We start from the raw sequence: 16,852 nt of genomic DNA, 5'->3' as shown, positions 1-16,852 counted from the left end.
AAAAAAAAATTTAATTAACGTTCCCCTATGCACCTTGGTTTCGGTGACTGTTGGCTCCCTTCATAAATATATATATATATATATATATATATATATATATATATATATATATATATATATATATATATATATATATTAAATTAATTACTCCATCTTCCACATCCAATGTGCCCAGTATGTCCCACAAATACTCCTGAATAACGTTGTCATAGGCTCCCCTAATATCCAGAAATGCTAGCCATAGGGGCCTGTGTTCCTTTTCAGCAATCTATATACAGTGCGTCAATGAAAATAGATTGTCCTCCAACCTCCTTTGTTTCCGGAACCCATTTTGTAGTTCCCCTAACACCCCCTCGTTCTCCACCCAATCCTGCAGTCTATCATTTATAACCTGCATCACCACCCTGTGAACCACAGATGTCACTGTTATGGGACGATAGTTACTTACGTCTGCTTTGTCCCCCTTTCCCTTATATATCATGTTCATTCTACTTAATCGCCATTCATCAGGGACTTTCTCACCCACTATTATTTTGTTTTACTACCTGTATTAATGTTTGCTTGGATTTTGGTCCTAGCTTCTTTATCAATATAATCGGGATACCATCTGGTCCTGTTGATGTGCCACTAGGAACCTTCTTCTCTGCCCTTTCCCACTCTCCTTGCTCAAGTGAAGCTACTGCAGTAACCGGTCTATCCTCCTTCGATAAATTATGTACAACTTTCCTTTCTTTAAAATTTTCTGTCATCTTTGTTCCTATGTGTTTTATTGCTTCATCCCCTTCTACTTGAATACCCTCATCTGTAACAATAAACCTTTGTTCTAGCCTAGACTTATTACTCATTGCATTTAGATGTTTCCAGAATTTTTGAGCTGCTTTTTTATCCTTTTTATTTACTTTTGACATTCATTGGGCACCATTTCTTCTAATTTTCTCATTAATCAAATAGGATGCTTTCCTTCCGAAGGTATCCCATTTTCTGTCTACTTCAAATTTTGGTTCCCCTCTCTTCTTGGAATATCTGTATTCCCTGGACGCTTCCTGACGTTTCTCTATCGCCCTCTTGACCTCCTCATCTCACCAACTCTTGGGTTTGCGTCTTTTCCCTTTTAGCATTACTCGCACCTTAGCTAGCTCTAGCCCCAGTAATCGAGTTAATTTGGTATAAGTCCATTCTGTTTCACTATCCTCAAAAATTACTTTCTCAATTTGTTTGGCTGCTGCTTCCAGTTGCTTTTCTGAGTAAAAATTCCCCTCTGATTGTTCATCCCGTTTCAGTCCTACATTGGTTTCTCTTCTGAAACTCAACTTGATACTCTTGTGGTCACTACCTAGACTTCTGGAACTATGTTCATCTGTGCTCATTACCCCTAATCTATTATACATCCTCTGTGATATTAGTGCATATTTTATCGCCGAGTGCAGACTCCCTGCCTCCCATGTTATGAGCCCTTAACACCTCTCGGTACTGTTGCATACAACTAAATCGTGCCTGGCACACATGTCCTGCAGCATGCTTCCTGTCGAATCCGTGTACCCATCCAGGTCTTCTGTATGTGCGTTCATGTCGCCTAATATAATTATTTCGCCCTGTCCTCCTAGCTCATCAAAGTCGCGTGCAATACATTCTAACATTTTCCTGTTTTCATCTTTGGCATTAGCTCCTGTCCACAGGTATACAAAGCCAAGAAGTGGTTGCTTGCCTGCCACTCTTCCTTTTAGTCATAAATGTTCCTTGCATCCCAGTTTAACCCTTTGAAAATTCATACTTTTATGAATGAATGCCCCAATTCAACCCCCCTTTCTGCTGCCCTCTGTTCTATTGGAATATTCCCATGCGTAGTCTGGGTTACAGGGTGGTTGCACCATGTCTCTAAGATGCGTTTCCATTAAACCATACATCATTGATTCCTCCTGCCTTAACTGTCCTTCTATTTCCTCCCATTTCAGTCTATTCCTGCCACCTTGCATGTTAATGAAACCTGATCTGAATTAACTTGGCCCTGGCGCGTGTGTCTATTTCTTCTCCTATGGTTCCATCGTCCCTTCTTAGCTTAGCTAGCTCTAGCTCCAGACGCCTGACGACCCCTGTCGGAGAGGACGGCAACTAATACAAAAAATGGCAGTGGCTTAGCTCGGCTATGCCACGATATATGTAGCAAAAGCAAGTGTGAAACTCCCCGGTTGGCCTTGTTCACATACTCCACAACGTATGAAGCCCAGGCATAAACGTCCAGTATGACCTGTAGGCCCATGTTTGATTTCAGCACCGAGGCTATCCAAGGACTGAAGGGGTCGCGTCATTCTTACTTCTATTCTCCAGACTAACGGCACGTTGTTCTTCGGTTTCTTCAGCCCTCCGCTGAAGTCTCTTGGTCGCATTCCATCGTTCATCACGGGCCGTCTTCAGTGAAGCAGGACTCAGGTCTCTCCTCCGGCTGCTGTCGCTGCTTCTAGCGGTCGAGACACCGGACGTTACACGTTCCTGTCTCGCGGCGCCATATTCACGGCGGCGTTTAGCTAGTCGTTCGGCGCGCTGTTCGTCTGTTTCATGGGCGATTCGTTTCATTTTCATCTCGTTCCGCTGTCGATTCCAGGCCTCCTCCAGCTTATCAGAATTGTCGCCGTCCATACTGTCGCCTCAACTGTGGTTGCGGCGCACGCCAGCTCTCCTTTTCAATCCTAAGACATCTTATAACGCATGCGACGCAGCTGTCGAAGCGAGCGGAGGCGAGCGCAACGATGAAGAACGCGGTGTCACGTCCTACATGCGCCCTACCAAACGGCGGCGGCGGCGAGCGGCGCGGTGTGACGTCATGCCAGAAGGCGCGGCGAGCGCGCGAAGCCGTAGAGTTTCTTACTATTAACTAAAGGGAAAGCTGGCGGCGCTGCACCTGTACCTCCATGGGCGCGCAAAGCATCATGGGGCGATGAGCTACTTGGTGCGGAACAGGTGTTTTTTCAGGAACGCAGAGTGGCGTTAACTAGATGTCCCATTCCGTATCCACGGCGCGCTCCGCGCAGACGACTTCGGCGTAAAAGTAGTGTGCAAAAACCATAGTAGCGAAAACGCAACAGCGCTCGACGCGAATAAAAGGTTTTTGTTCCGCGAAATGCTGTGGAAAAACCTTTTAAAATGTTGAAGCGACAAAATTGGTTTCAAAAACCTTTTTTTAAGTGCATCTGTTAAGCACGAAATATTGGCTTTTGTGGACTGCAACGCATGGCCAATAGGAGAGCAAGCCATCGCTTATTTTTAGCGAATTTTGCATTTACATGCTTTTCGGCTCGTTTGTTACAATTTATAGACAGAATATTTAATAATAGGATTATCGATTTAATGATAGGATTTAATGATAGGAATTCTTGATTATCGAACAACGTTTGTTTTTCATTATTTTTTGGGCAAAAGTTGTAGTTCTGCACACGGTAGGTCTCCGCCCCATGATGCTTAGAGCGCCCATGGTGGTACAGGTGGTCTCGAGAAAGCTCTATGCAAAGTTCCATAGGCGGGGCACTAGCTTTCCCTCTAGTTAATACTAATGGTGTCTTCGACTGGTCGCTCCCGCGATCCGGTTAGGATCGGCCAGAGTGGGAGCCGCTCTTGCTCTGAGCGCATAGCGAGACGAGTCAAGCCGAATGGTCAGCGAGCATTTAGGACGGAAGCGCAGGAGGCAGAAGGGGGACGTAACTTCCGGAACAATGACGCGGCATCGCTGCTGATACGTCAACAGTAGCCGGACGTAAGGTCCCTTGATTACCTTTAGCCGCACGTGGTCGCACACGGTTTGCATCGCGGTCACCGCTTAGCCTGTATCGATCGCTGCCCCGGCTTTCCGTCCCACGGGACGCTCATTTTTCGAACATCGCCTTGTGGATAGCACTGTCGTCCTCGCCTGAGCTGCTGCTGCAATCGCTGTTGACATGCGACAGCAACACAGACCGCGTTCCTAGCGTATATGCTTATCCGGCGTGTCTTGAACATTTTGCCTCACACAGCGCGGCACCCGCAAAACACAACGCAGCAAGCGTGACTGCGTCAAAAGCCTACACTTGCTTCTGTCCACGCGTAGGGGACGCCGAGGCCTCGCATCGCTTTCGCGAAATGGCGGAAGTGGCTCTGTCACGTGGACTCATATCGGAGCAGCTCCGACTTTTTTCTCGGAGCGCTCTGAGCTGGAGGCGAGCGCTCGGAAAGAACCAGCCGAATGTAGTCAGAGCGCCCGGTTTCGACCAGCTGAATGTGCGGTCGCCTCTCAGAGCGCTCTAGAGCGATCTAAAGCGACCAGTCGAAGACACCATAAGGAACTCTATGCGCGAAGCACAGTAACCTTCCGCGGCGAGGCGCGCGTTGTGACGTCACGTGCCTCGATGGAGTACCGCCACGGCGAAATCGCGAGTTTGCGGCTAATAAAGCTTTCGCTTTAAAGGGACACTGAGGAGAAACTGAAGTTGGCTTGTATCGATAGAATACCAGCTCCTGATTACAAAATCGCCGCTCTTTCTGAAAACAAAGCTCTTTAAAATAGAAAATAGCAAGAACTAAAATACAGGTATCGCCGCCACCAGCCAATCTCGCAAGTACATGCGTTTTGACATCATAGGACAAGAGACGCCACCTTGGAGGAATTTTGCTTCCTACAATCTATAGCGAATCTCTGAGGCTGACAAAGGAAGGTTGCGCAGTTCAATATTGTAGTAAGTTTTGTTTTAAAACCGATAGTGCACTTTTATCACAGAAGAAAGGCAGACAAAAGACAACCTGCATGTTGGAAGCAAAGAAAACCGATGCTTGGCGGCGCCACAGTCGGCCAGGAGAGTTTCGATTTTTTATCGCGCTTCACACCTATGAGCATTGCGTGCCCCGTGGTTTCGTTTTTGACGTGCCTCCATATACAAGCGCCGAACAGCAGAGGAACTCCAAGTGCCGCTTCAAGTGCCAGTTAACCTTCGAAGGAGCCTGTTTAGGCTGGTCAGATGATCGCCACGGTCGATGAAAAACTGATGGCACGATGGTAGATGATCGTACAAGGCAGTTCGCAGTATAAAGAGCACTTGTGTGTTCGCACGCTCGCCCAGCGAAACGTTCCCGGCTGTACCAGTCAACTTCAAACTACTCAACGGAAATCGTTTATTAGGGACGGGAGACAAGGTACAAGGCAGTTAAGAAAAATTGCTGATGACCTAGCTCTGTAAGGCCAGGATATACGTTGCGAAAGCGCGGAGATTTCTGCATCGGAAGAGTGCATTCGCCTTTATTGATGGCTATACCTTGAGCCATCGTGGCGGAGTCTACCCATACCAATGTACCGACAGCTAAGCTTTGCAGGCTCAGGGAAGGATGTTTTCAAAAGGGTGAAAAGAATGCCAGTAAAACCCTGCGTTAAAAGCTTTTTCTTTCAACTCCATGGCAACACACTTCCAGTCAAAACATGGCTAGATAATAAGGGAATTTTTGTGCCATGGACAGTAAATTGTTTCCTGTGCAAAAAGCCAGAAACGATCGAACATTCATTCATCGACTGTTGGGACCCTGTATTTTATTGGGACATTCTTCAAAGAACGTTAAAGAAAGACCTGCCAATCACACCGTATGGGATCCGGTTTTTGCCTGTAGGTGACGAGGGGGGTTTTCCTTATGACTTCATCATGCTACTCGGCCTGCATATAGTTTATGGACAACAAGGATGGCATTTATAAATGCTGATGTAAATGTTCGGCCAGTGAGAGAAAATTTTATAGAAAGTGTTATGTACGTGCGGGAAGCTTAGCGTGCCCAACTGAGCCACCTGAGTGGCTGCCCGTGTTGGATGAACTTGCTGCTCTGAAGAAGTTTTAAATTGCTTCGTTGATCTGAGTGCGGTCAGCGTGTCTTAGTGGAGGGATGTGACTGTTGTAAAAACTGGCAATAAAGAAAAGAAAAGCCGCCTCAAGCTCCAAACGCCCTGGTTCGTTTCCGAGCCTCGACACAGAATTTTTTTTTTATTCAGTGAAAGGGCGGGAGCTTTCAGTGGCTCCCATAGATGCCGCCACCGAATACGTTGGTTAGCGGTTAAGCGCAGGCTTTGTTAAGGCGCGTTTATGCTCCGGCGTAACGCGCGCACGAGTTTGCAACGGCGTAACGCGCGCCGCGCTGCACGGCGACGTCACGTCGGCCAAAGCGAGACCCTCTATACACCAACTGCGCTTGACCGCCGACGCGTTCGGCGGCTTCGGCGCACTCTGACCGCACTGGCGGAGACTTGGAGCATGTCTCTATTTCGCGCCGAGTGCGCCAGCCGTCGACAGCCCGCCAGACTGATTCGGCTCCGCGGCGAGGTGCGTGTTGTGACGTAATTCAATAGCTTTGGCAGTTGGACGGAGTTGTTCTTTTCGAGCTCTCGGCTAATTTAATCCATTCACAGTACAAATATGAGGGTACATGCAAGCGGGCGAGAGAGCCCGATCCAGTGGACCCGTTGGATCTTGCGGAAGCCGTTGAAGCGTCGTGCGTCGGCTTTAGTTTCAAGCCGCCAATTTTAACCCGATCGCCCTTGAGAACCCATCCATTTTTTGTGGCAGAAAAAATAAATAAATAACTTAGCCCTTGCAACCGTGGAAGACCTCGACTCCGTCTGCTGCACCGTGCAACCGCGCTGTTCAAGGAATCCCAATCCGTTGGCCCCAAAGCCCCGGCCAACCTCCGATGGGTGCAACGCGCCGACCTTGTCCTGTCCGCTCGCGACTCCCCGCACTGGGGTTATGATATTTTGTTTGCAACGGCTGCTCACGGCGGAAGGGGGAAACGACCCGCCGGCGCCTAACCTAACCTTGCTCCTTCAAAAGCATCGCACGCGCTGTGGGGCCGAGGTCGCTGAAATGCAAGCCGGAGTTTTTGCGAGGACTACGTCGTCAGGTTCGCGAACGGGATCCATCGTAACGCTGGCAAGACGCCGGTGCAAACGTAAACGAAGCGACGGTAGCGACCCCCGATAGGTGCTTTCAATGTGCGGCGAAGGTAGCCTTCATTTCGGCAGCTGCTAGGCCGCACCGCTAGGTAACAGAAATCACGGAGTCTGCGTTTAAGTCACGTTCCACGTCACTCGGTCCCATGACGTCATAGAGTTCTCCGTGACGTCATAAGAGTTATCGAGTTTGAATCGGAACGGCGGGAAAAACTTTTCGAACTTCCAATCCAAATTTCTTTCAAATAAATGCATCTTTAATTCGCTCCCGGACAAGCGGCAACAAAGCCATGAAATGCCGAACTATCACATTTTGCTAACTAAAAAAATTCGATAGAGTTCTCCTCAGTGTCTCTTTAAACCCAGACGCCCTCTGGGGCGTTGGGGGGGGGGGGGGGAGGTTATAATGAAAGGAGCTGCGCTCCGGCGTCCGACGACAAAGCGACCGTGTCTCCGACGAAGATAGATGGGGCCGAGTTCCGAGCCCGTGTTACCGAGCGAAGCGTGTGTGCAACCATGCAGATGCGTCGACAAACGATCCGGGCCCGACCGCTCCCGAACAAGAGGAAGCCCGGCGCGAAAGCCGGCGCGCCGCTACTCAAGAACAGATGCGACGACTTCGGTCACATCCCGAATGTCTTGCAAGTGAAGCGCGTCAAAACGTCATCGAGTTGCAGAAGATCTCGAGTTATGAGCTCGAGCACGGTCCTGTGCGCAACCAGACGCGTCGAGAAAACGCGCCGTGTACGCAACTAGATGCGTCGACATCAGGATGTCGTAATCTTAAGGGATGGGGGCGTGCTATACAGACAGACAGACAGACAGAAAAAACTTTATTGAGCAAGTGAGTTTTAGACCCAGCTGACCGCGCAGTGGCCCAGGGCGTGCTATAGAGGACAACAGACAGAAATGACGCGTATAATCACGATTAACGCTGTCGAACCAAACTAAAACAGCGTCGCTGTGTCATCAGTCTTATACGGGAGTGTAATCTGCCCCACAGTTTCTTTAGGCTACGAGTGACACGCGATCTGCATGCGTTGGCATTTTATTGGCAACGTTGTGGCAGAAACGCGCCATTGAAGCTATAGGCCATTGGCGTTCATTGTGTTCGTTAATTGGCGCTGGTGTTGACAACATTCTATAATGATTTTAAGGAAGGGAAGAGCGCATAACTGCTGCCTTGGTCAGTGGACGCCTTATTCGCGTTTTGATATGCGTGGTGGTGGTGAGAGAGAGATTAAATGCATTAGCGCTGACAACGTTGGGGCAGACACGCGGCAGGCTGCAGCGTTCATTGGGTGACCAACCTCTCGCGATCAACCATTAATGTAACTGCCAGGGTGAAAGGCCTCCAAGCTAAAAAAGTCAGTTGGTTTCAATTCGAATTCCAACTGGTATTAAGTAACCAGATGGAGTTACTGGGTTATAATTGGCAGCAGCTTGTCCAACTCCATGATATTGCCAAATGGCATTAACTGGAACCAATCGGAGTTACTGGGTTCGAATTGGCAGCAGATTGTCCTGCTGGTGTTGCCCAATGATGTTAACTGGAACCAGTTGGAGTCACTGGGTTCCAATTAGCTGCAGCTTGTCCAACTGGATTGCTTCTTTCGATTCTAATTGGACATTGCAATGGGTTACAAAGGTTTTAGGTGGTCGGTGTCTAAGCTACTTATTTCTAATTATTGAGAAAGAGGACAGAGGGCAGTGAACTGAAGAGGTTTCGGTTAAAAAGATATTAGCAGCATTACCTGCTGAATTCTTTTCATCATTTCCACCACCACCGCGGGCGTGAGTAAATGAAATATTTTTGCTCAACGGACAAGCGTCACTGGCTCCAGCAGGAGGGTCCCATTAATGAAGTATTTAAGTGGAAGCAAAAGTGCGTTCTGCGGATATGTATTGAGCTTATGTTCCTTGTGGGTGATGCTCTTGTGTTTTTCACAGGCTATCTACAGATGGCGACACCATCCCAGTGAAATGGTTAGACATAGAGCAGCAGTTAAAGGATGAAGAAGTGGGTGTATACGCACTATGCGAGACACACCTCAGGGATCTAGAATATCCACCGTTTATTGATGGCTACGTCTGAGAAGGAAGCAACAGAACAACAACGGAGAGGAAGCGAGGAGGGTAGGTATGCTGGGTCCGCGATTACGGATCGGTCTCAAAAACCTGTCTCAATATTGAGACAGTGACGTCAAAATGACGACACCGAGTAATGCCGACCGCCGAATCGGCCAATGCGGAGCAAGGAGGCGGTGGGCTCCGCCCCGAAACCACTATTCGCACGACAAGGGACCGTAGACTAATGTTTTGCAGTAAAGACGCAGTGAATAAAAACGAGTAATGTTTTATTTTGCTAAGAAACTGTATTTAAAACCCAACAGCACCAAGCAAACGAAGCAGTGTTTTCATTTTTGCAATTAAGTTTGCTGTTCAGTCACTTTTTTTGCCGCGAAGGTGTGCTGTCAGCGGTATAGCGTGAACATGTTAGTCTGAAAATGATCAAAAACGCAATGAAAACAAGTAATGTTTTATTTTGGTAGTAAACTGTGTTGCAATCTCAACAACACGAGGGAAAATTAGAAGCATTCTCAGTTTTGCAATTAAATTTGCTGCAGGCTAACTTCTCTTGCCATGAGGACGCGCTGGCAGTGGCATAACGTGAACATGGCGGCCTGCAAGAAAACAGCTGATTCCATGGCTAGTTCCTGTTTTTTCGCGTGTCGTCTAAAATCAAGGTACTTTGCGGATGTCTTAGGTGCGCAGAAAAATCTGATTGAAGGCAGTGAATGCTACGGGCCTGCCGAGATCAACTTACAAGCAGCGCTCGGCTCGAAAATCGACGAAGACAACTTTAGTCTGTGTTCTCGGTCGGCGCCTATCGATCGCCGAGTGACGTGTGGTTCTGTTTATTTTCTTTAGAAAATACCAGAAAACCATGAATCATCACATAGAAGCAACTGCCGACAGACAGGTGCAGCTGCTGATAGCTTGCAATCTCGGTGCGGGAAATGAGAGCCGACACGGCCTGCCTCTGTGGCAGCACTCTTCTGCCTCGTAACCAAGTGTTGCCGCCCACATCGGGCTAAGCACTTGATGTTCCGTTTGTATTTTTGTAGCTCCGTTCGGTTTATGTTCAGTTGTTGCCGTAGTTACTTTTTTTTCCTGTGCAAGATGCAGAAATTGTGATGTTTATGCTCCACTTTGTTTAGAGAGAAAGGAAGCACTTGACTTGATAACTTTGCTATTGTCACCGAGGAGAGAACGAGCTTGTTCCATTAACGTTATTTACTGATCATGTAGTAGATCCAGGGCCAACCTGGAAAGAAGTAGTTTGCTTGTATAGAGGCTAATTGCAACTGGGCAGAAAGTTGAGCAAGTTTGTTCATGTTTGCTGGTACACAGCGCTTGAATTGCATATGATCCAGGGCAGTGAGGTAGGTAGGACAGGGCAGTGATGTGTAATATTGTATTTTGCTCAGCAGGCGGAGTGATGTTGGTATAACTGGGTTTGGTGAGGGCAGTGTTTGAAGGGCTTTAAATACTTTGCATAGCTTCTAACATGCACTTCCTTTCAGGTCGGAAGACCACTTGTTTTTTTTTTTAAATTATGGTCCATCATATCTGAGACACCCTGTATACAGGCCACTCCAGTTTGAAAGGGAACAGCCAGTTGAAAATGACTAGGACATTAAATACCTAGGCGAAAAGTAGCTTGACAGCAGTTGCACTTATCACACATATTATATGATAGCACAAGGAGCTTGTCCGGCCATTCGGCATTGTCACCGTCTCGTGTCATCATGGACAAGACTTCATAGCCCTGCGTTACGCAAACCAAGCTAGGTGTCAGTTATAGGGCAATAACCGAGTGCTCAAAATTTCCCACAATGGAGCTGCCTGTATATTCTTAGAGCTGTAGAGCATTTCCAGTAACGGTGTTGCATGATTTGTGATTGTAAACTAACCTCTAATCACACACCATCTCCTTGATGATGTGTCTGTGATGTTTACACATCTTTGTCTATCAGTGAAGATGTTCTAGTCATTCAGCAGTCATTGTAGCCACTGCACCTTACAATCTTTATTATGCATTGTTGTACAGCGGTTTCCTTGCAGTAGGTACAGCTTTTAGCACAGAGCGAAACCCCTAGCCACACACCATTACGCTAAAAGCTTAGCTTTGGTATTTACACTACTTATGTGCCAAAATGTTTTGTAGTCCGGAAAATGCATCATGTACACTGTACTATGCCATATTTATTGTAGAGGTAGCCTCTGTATGAAAGAAAACATGCACTTTGAACTCAATTTTTCAGATTTTTTTTCTTAACTGCACTCAGAAATGCCATACGGTAATTGTACATCAAGGTAAAGTATGCTTGTATGTACACTGCCTTTTCTGCAATAGAAACACTCGTGTCAAATGCTGTGCCTAAAAAAATAAACGCGCTTACTGAATGTATGTTGCAATAAAAAACAGCTTTTTGATTCCAACAAGCATCACAAATATTTCATGCCTTATTCCAGCACTACACGTTTGGTTCATGCATGTTCGTCACACAGGTAATGACCACAGGCACTCCACCAAGCTGGAAGGAGACAGCAGAGAAGGGGCAGGTGGGCTGACATAAGCATTGACAAAAGAGAGTTCAAAATGATGCTTTTCAGAAATTGGGCGAGCTGCTTCAACACCTTTTCCGTCTTCAGGAAGAGACTGTGCAACACGCTGCTGAGGGACTGGAAGATATGCTAGCAAACACACTGAAAATGAAGTGGCAGCCGGTGGGGGGCACTTGTTTGTCACTGCTGGCTTCTCGCTGCACACAGGTTAGCCAAGGGCACAACCACATCACACAATTGCTCACACACTTGCAAATGTGTGTTGTGCAATGACACAAGGAAATGACAGTGGCAACAGGGGAAGAGTGCCTGATATGATTCTTTATGCCAGCATGGTGAGTCGTCTCTGGACGCTAGATTTTCCATCGCAACTGCCGCTGCACCATCCCTCGGTACGCCTTCCTCTGGAGACGGGTCGTCCTAGAGAGGCCAAAAGTACAGCACCGCATGCTCTTCTCAGGAGGCAGGTGAGGAGGGATCCTGTCTGTACGAGGCAGCCACCATTTAGAGGTGGCCCGTTGTTATCTGGGTCAGAGGTAGTGTCGCCTGCACCCTCTGCTGATATGGGCACATCCAAACAGAGGCTGTGAAGTGCAGCACGTGCGGTGATGATGCGCACTGTCCACTTCCACTGGCACTGGTGCATCCGGTGCCCTTGAAAGCAACGGAAGCAGCTCTTCGGCACACCAATACAGCGCTCAGCAACAAATTGTGTGAAAGCATGTGGCGTGTTGTACAGGCCTTCTGCTGAGTCAGGTCTGTAATGTCATGCAACTGGTGCAGGCAGCCATGGCTCCAGTGGGTAGACATAGTCTCCTGCATAACAAAAAATGATGCAGCTAAGCATGTCCTTTCTCAGTGATCTCAACAGCATTACAGGACACTCTGCTATACAGTAGAAAACTCACGCCAAGTAGCCCACATCCAGGCTTTGCTGAATATGACATTCAAGAGCATACATACATGCAGGATTTAGATGTATAAGTGAGCACTACTGTAAGGTCAGTCTTTTACCACCATATTCATATAAATGATGCGCTATGATTGCCTACAAAACACAAGCGCTGTCAGGTGCATTTTGCTTTGGTTTCTTCAACAGGAAAGGCTATGCATTTCAACAATGTAATATGTGTCCTGTGTTTCTGCTACAATTATATTTAACAAAAGGAAAGGGTGGCAATACACTGTATCATACTGTAAAGTGTCTGCATTTGTGTAACTGTCCAGACTGATTCTTGTAGCTTTAGCAGATCCGGCCAAATGCATAGTGCTGGAGCTCAATAGATGTGACTGAGTTCGCCCGACGGGTGACACGGCTATTTTACTGCTTACCCAGAAAAAAAATCACCGTCGTCCAGCAGGCCTTCCTCCGCCTCGGAATGCCGCCAGACAAACGCGTCGCGGAAGGATCCGGGTCAGCGCGAGTCCACGGCCAGGATGCACATGTTCGCGCCACAGATCTGAGAAAAAACAAGCACAGCCCGTACTCACTCTCGCTGCCGAGGCCCGCACTTGTAGCTCATGCACTTGTAGCACTTGAACTCATGCGGTCAAAAACAGTGGCCGAGGTATACTCACTATTACGTCCGCAGCGTAGAACCGCTTGCGGCTCCTTCGCAGCACTGCCCCCAGACTCCTTGATAGTGATGAGTGCCCAATCGACACACCCGACGACGCCGGAGATGCTGCCGCGGCGAACGTTTAGGCAAAGGACGCCCTCCTTCGCCGCCGCCTTCTCCTCGGGTCTCCTCGGAAAGCGAACACCCCCCTTCTGTTACCCAACGTTGACATTGGTCTCCGCTGCCCGCCGCAAAGGCTTGTTCACAGTCGGTTGGGCTGCGCCGACGTTTTCTTCATTTCCAACGACGCCTTGAAACCCACCGGAGGCGAAGAAGCGCATCGCGCACAGCACCTGCCGCTCCACTGACAGCGCACTCACCCGCGCACTTCCCAGTTCAACGGCGAGTTCGTCGCACAGACACTGCGCAGTCTCCTCGAAATAACTCTCCCGCGCGTCAAAGTCGTCTTCATGCACCCTCCGACACCGTTGCTCGCGCGGTCACCCGCGTATACGACGATGTAAACAGCCGCCATTTTCTGTCTCAAACGTGTTGATACTACTTTTTCCAGTCTCAAAAAATCGTCTCAATCTGCCCGCATAATTAGATGGCCAACGTCACCACTTCTGCGCCATTTACGACGTCAGTCAGTGACGAAAAAAATCAAAATCTCAATCTGCCCGCATAATTAGATGGCCAACGTCACCACTTCTGCGCCATTTACGACGTCAGTCAGTGACGAAAAAAATCAAAATGGCCGCCGACCAATAGGAGAGAGGCAATATGAGACACTTTTTGAGATAGTTTCGATTGAGACTGATCCGTAATCGCGCCCCTGATACACCAAGGAACAAAATGGCAATGAATAAAGTCAACTTGCAAAGGACATGCCTGGGTATCAGGTACAATTGCCGATAAAAGGACATGGGTAGGGGTAGTTTATTTAGGGACAGGGGGCAAATGCAGGCAAGAAAACAAGGACCTAGTTAACTGTCTCAATGACGATATAAAGCAGTTTGGAGACAGTGCCGATATTATTCTGCTGGGTGACATGAATGGCCACATCGAGGATCTGGATGGATACACAGATTGTAACGGGAAGTTAATGCTAGACTTCTGTGAGCGACACAATATACTTAATGTAAATAAAGGAACTAAGTGTGAGGGACAAATCACGTGGGAATCCTGTATCATGCAGACGTCCATTCACTACTGCTTAATGTTGCAGGGGATTATAGCAAGCTCACAATAATAGAAATAGAGGAAGAGGGAAACATAGCTTGGGAAGTGATCATAAGCGTATTAATCTACAGTTGGGAGCCCTGATCAAAAGAGAAATGTAGTGAAGTCAAAAAGAAAACGCAAAATTAAATGACGAACAAATAGCGCTAATAGCGGTCGGCATGGAGGAAGAAATAGAGAAATGCCCCATGAAAATGTGGGATTATAATCACAACAAAAATAAAACAAGAAAAAGGAGTAAACCGATGGACAGGTGTGTCCTCTAGGTGAGCACCGGTAATTAGATACAGCTGTTGTACACTTTTCTCTTGAGGAATATTGGTAACCTGCTATATATGATCTGAAAGAACCTGTCATATGCGCTCCACCCCATTGTTATCCCTCTAGTTATTTCTCTCTCATGATTCGGATCAGCTGTCACTACCTGCCCTAAACAGACGTATCTCATTACTACTTCCAGCACGTCGCTGCCAATTGTGAACTGCTGTTCCCTTGCTAGAGTGTTGAACATTATTTTGGTTTTCTGCATGTTAATTTTTAGACCCACCGTTCTGCTCTGTCTGTCTAACTCATTGACCAAGATTTTCAGTTCATCTCCTGAGTGACTCAACAAGGCAACGTCATCACCAAATGGCAGATTATTTAGGTATTCTCCATTAACTCTATCCCTGTGAGGTGCACAACCAATTTTCAGGGGATTTTTGGGTGCGGCGACAGTGGTGCGTCGGACAGCGGAGCGCTGCGCGTGCTAGCCTTGCGTTGCGCGTGTGCACGCGCGAATGGTGTGTGCGAGGCGACGGCGACAAGGAGCGTGGCGAGCACGAGGAGCGGAGAGCTGACGTGTCAGAAAACCGAGGTGTAAAGGGAGATAGGGCTGCGGAGGTCGTGTCATTCAAGCGTGGAGGTGGCAGCCGTAGGATGTTTGGTCCGTGCTGCCGTGGACATCCCTTGGATCACCGACGCAAGCCTCCAGCTTTCCTTGCCAGCGTCGAGGTGGCAGCCGATGGATTGAGGGTCCATGCTGCCTAAAGGCACCCTTGGATAGCCTGCTTTCAGCCTCTGGCGTTTCGGGCCGCCGTCGACGGGTCTCGGCTACGCTTGTTCTTTCTGCTGCTGCTAAGTTCTTCAGGCTGCCGACAAGAGTCCACTGGCGTCTCTCTGTGTTCATCTCCGCTGCTACCACCACCTGGCTCCCTTCTGCCGCTTTCTTCGACGCAATACTAGCGGCGCGTCGCACTACAACCATCCGCGTCCGCCCTGTCTGCAAGACATCCCCGCTTCACCTGGGACGCTCAGTACCTGGTGAGGGTGCGTTCCAGTTCTGTAGACGTCCGACAAGGCGTCTAGTGTGACGTCTAGGAAACCGTCTACATGTCCACATATTGGAACTTGTCAACTGCTCATGCTGCCTCGCGGCATAAAAATGTAACTAAAGCTTATGGACAGTTATACTGATTTTTCTTAAACTTCGCAATGACGATCATTCTTCTGCAATCATTTTACGCGTGAATAAGACTGGTGGCAGCTTCTATCGGTCAATCTACATGTAGCAGACGGTAGTGCCCGCTCTCTGAAGACGACGCTAAAGACATGTGTCATTATTCTTTTATTTTTGACACTATTGTTGTTGTTGTCCTCTAGAGCATAATGCTCCTCGAACGTGCTAGTCCAGACGACCCTGTACACATAAAAAAGAATACAAAAGAGTGTAAACACAATATTAATATGCGCGAAAGGTGATACTGCAACAGAAAAACACATGCGTGCCATTAAGTCTGCGGTCTGCCGTACGTGGTACTCGGCGGCGGCCAAAAACCTAAATACAGCAGCGAGCTTTAATCTTGCACAGACTAAAATCAATTCGCAACATGCCGGTGTGTTTGGTCTTAGACTGTACAGATAAAAAGAATGTGCACGAAAGTGTTGATGCAGCTAATATATATAGCAACAGAACAACACATTTGTAATCCGTTACGCCAGCCGTCTTAACGCCGGAGAAGAACCCAACGACAGCGACGAGTTTTAATTAAAAAAATCAAGGCGCTGAGAGCCGGCATAGTCCGATTTTAACAAGACCATGTAAACAGACCTACAGCGTAAGCTGCTGTAGCGAATCTTTCAACCACACGATTCTCTCCTGCGTGAATCACCGCTAGGAACCGCACGTCCACGAAGAATGTTTAATTAGCCACTAGTTTGCGTACCAATTAACTTAAAGGAATGACTCACACTTGAAGGACGGTGCCTATCCATACTCCGACTGCAGTCCGACGTCCGCGAAGCAGTCTTCTTCTTGGACTGCTTCGTGAGAAATGGAACACGTCCAAAGATGGCGGCTGTCCGGCTAGACGTCTAAGTCGCAGAGTTTCTTACTATTAACTAGAGGGAAAGCTGACGGCACTGCACCTGAAGCTCCATGGGCGCGCAAAGCATCATGGGGTGATGAGCTACTTGGTGCGGGAATGTAGGTTTT

The 16,852-nt window shown here is 47.9% G+C and overlaps 1 long non-coding RNA gene across 1 annotated transcript; it reads right to left on the bottom strand.

Annotated features, from left to right (window-relative positions):
- Window positions 1-12,265: 12,265 nt before the first annotated feature.
- On the bottom strand, window positions 12,266-13,760 carry LOC144119040 (uncharacterized). The gene is made up of 3 exons (XR_013312241.1): window positions 13,157-13,760; window positions 12,911-13,038; window positions 12,266-12,394 (listed from the first exon to the last, which is right to left on the bottom strand). It is a non-coding gene; the product is annotated as an uncharacterized LOC144119040 (long non-coding RNA).
- Window positions 13,761-16,852: the final 3,092 nt, after the last annotated feature.

Source organism: Amblyomma americanum, chromosome 2, assembly GCF_052857255.1.
Source record: "Amblyomma americanum isolate KBUSLIRL-KWMA chromosome 2, ASM5285725v1, whole genome shotgun sequence".
NCBI lineage: Eukaryota > Metazoa > Arthropoda > Arachnida > Ixodida > Ixodidae > Amblyomma > Amblyomma americanum.
This window is presented reverse-complemented; position numbering and strand designations above follow the sequence as displayed.